Source organism: Capra hircus, chromosome 2, assembly GCF_001704415.2.
Source record: "Capra hircus breed San Clemente chromosome 2, ASM170441v1, whole genome shotgun sequence".
NCBI classification, from domain to species: domain Eukaryota; kingdom Metazoa; phylum Chordata; class Mammalia; order Artiodactyla; family Bovidae; genus Capra; species Capra hircus.
The window spans coordinates 7,638,391-7,641,121 of NC_030809.1; the positions used below are offsets into that span (position 1 = coordinate 7,638,391).

The 2,731-nt window shown below is 48.1% G+C and overlaps 1 non-coding gene across 1 annotated transcript; it reads left to right on the forward strand.

Moving 5' to 3' along the window:
* TRNAE-UUC lies at nt 1,197-1,268 on the forward strand. The gene has a single exon. It is a non-coding gene; the product is annotated as a tRNA-Glu (tRNA).

Here is a 2,731-nt window from a genome sequence, read left to right on the forward strand (position 1 = left end):
CCTGTTGAGTTGGCGAGCTTCAGTAGTTACAACAAGTGGACTCAGTTGTTGCGGCTCCCCGGCTCTAAAACACAGGCTCAATAGCTGCGGCTCACGGGCTTAGCTTCCCAAGGGGCGCTAGTGGTGAAGAAGACGCCTGCCAATTCAGGAAGACCTAAGAGACATTGGTTCCATCCCTGGGTTGGGAAGATCCCCTGGAGGAGGAAATGGCAGCCCACTCCAGTATTCTTGCCGGGGAAATCCCATGGACAGAGGAGCCTGGTGGGCTACAGTCCCGTGGGGTTCACAAAGAGTCAGACACGACTGAAGCGACTTAGCACGCACGCACGGGTTTAGCTGCTCCTCGGCGTGCGGGATCTTCCCAGACTAGGGATCAAACCCGTGTCTCCTGCATTGGCAGGAGGATTCTTTACCACTGAGCTGCAACTAGAGCCCTGGAATTATCTTTTTCTAGTAAAAAAAAATGTTTTGTATTGCTATTGGACAGAGTGGCAGGGGATTTCCGTGGTGGCTCAGATGGTAAAGCGTCTGCTCGCAATGCGGGAGACCGAGGTTCGATCCCTAGGTTAAGACCGCCTGGAGAAGGAAATGGCAACCCACTCCAGCATTCTTGCCTGAAAAATTCCACGGACAGAGGGGCCTGGAGGGCCACAGTCCATGGGGTCGCAAAAAGTCGGACGCGACTGAGCGACTTCACTTTCTTTCTTTCTAGACAGAAAGCATTTGGGTTCATCTCCTTACCCGAAAGCTCGGCCTCTCTTGATCCCTTGCCAAATCGAAGCGCAGAGACATAAGTTTTGGGTGAAGCAGGAAAGGATAGCTTTATTGCTTTGCCGGACGAAGGGAGACACACACGGGGCTTTTGTCTCGAAAACCTATGTGTCTCAAATCCAGAGAACTTAATGATGGTTTTTGTAACAGTGGGTCAAATGTAGGGTCTTTGAAGGAAATGGCAACCCACTCCAGTACTCTTGCCTAGAGAATCCCATGGACAGAGGACCCTGGGCGGCTACAGTCCATGGTGTCGCAAGAGTTGGACGCTACTTAGTGACTAAACCACCACTTGACAAGATTGGGTGTGAAACTGCTTGCACTCCCTTAACCTCCAATCGGGTGGTTCCTCTCCTGAACTTGAACAACTCTGGTCCCTTTCATCGTACCTCAAGTAGCTTCTTGGCCGCCCCTCCCTCGTCTTCTCCCACATGGTCTAGCGGTTAGGATTCCTGGTTTTCACCCAGGCGGCCCGGGTTCGACTCCCGGTGTGGGAAGAAAGATACTTTTGGGCTTCCCAGGTGGCGCTAGCGTAAAGAATCCTGTCGATGCAAGAGAGAGTAAGAGACTCAGAGGTATTCTTTACTCCTGAGTCACTAAGGAAGCCCTTAATTAGCAACTATTCAAATCAGCCCTTTCTAAATCAAGGAAGGTGATGGGAGGCAGGAGTCTTGCCTACGAGAAAAGGGAATCAGAAGGCTCTCCATGCCTGGGATCCCAACACGGCCCTTCTCTCGGTTTCAGTCTCAGCCTTCTACAAATTAACATCTAGCCTTACATGCTTTTTAAGTGTTTTGATCAATGAAAAGTGAAGTCGCTCCGTCGTGTCCGACACTTTGCGACCCCATAGACTTTAGCCTACCAGGCTCCTCTGTCCTTGGGATTTTCCAGGCAATAGTACTGGAGTGGATTGCCATTTCCTTCTCCAGGGGATCTTCCCAACCCAGGGCTCGAACCCGGGTCTCCTGAATTGCAGGCAGACGCTTTACCTTCTCAGCCATCAATAGTAAATAATAAGTGAAATAAAAGAACACCTCTTTAAAGAATTGGATAATCCGCATCGCGGGCAGATTCTTTACCAGCTGAGCCACAAGGGAAGCCCAAGAGCACCGGAGTAGGTAGCCTATCCCTCCGCCATCTGATCTTCCTGAGTCAGGAATGGAACTGGAGTTTTCAGCATTGCAGGTGGATACTTTATCAACTGAGCTATCAGGGAAACCCATAGTTTTTAAATGTTCTAAATAATAAATGAAATGAAAGTACACTCCTCTAAAGAATTGGATAATCACTGATAAGACCTGCTAGGCAATGCCCCAAAATATTAAAAAGAAATGCAATAATTCCTTTTAGTCTATTTCCAAACTTTGAGTAGTTTTTCCTTAACAAAAGTTAAGACCTAAGGCTTAAAAGAGAAAGTGAAGTCGCTCAGTCGTGTCCCGTGGACTGTAGCCTACCAGGCTCCTCCCTCCATGGGATTCTCCAGGCAAGAGTACTGGAGTCGGTTGCCATTTCCTTCTCCAGGGGATCTTCCCTACCCAGGGTTGGAACCCGGGTTTCCGGCACTCCAGGCAGATGCTTTAACCGCTGAGCCACCCCCTCTTCTTTTCTTTTCTCTCTTTTTCTCTCTCTTGAAGACTTCTAGAGTTTTCTATATATCAAGAACTATACTAAACATTTTAGGAATATAAACGTGTTTAATCAGAGTAAAAGACAAATTGTCCCAAATTGATCTAGGGCAAAATGCTTTTGTAGGATCTAATTCACAGCTTCCCTCTAGGAAAAACAAAAACAACATTTTTGAGAACATGTTGTCGACTAAAAAGATGCACAGGGTGAGAGTTAAGTTTTATTTGGGGCAGAATGAGAACTGCAGCCTGGGAGAGTGCAGCACCTCAGCCAGCTCTGAGGAACAATTCCAAAGAGGCAGTGGGGGAAGGTCAACATGTAAGATGTTGGTGAA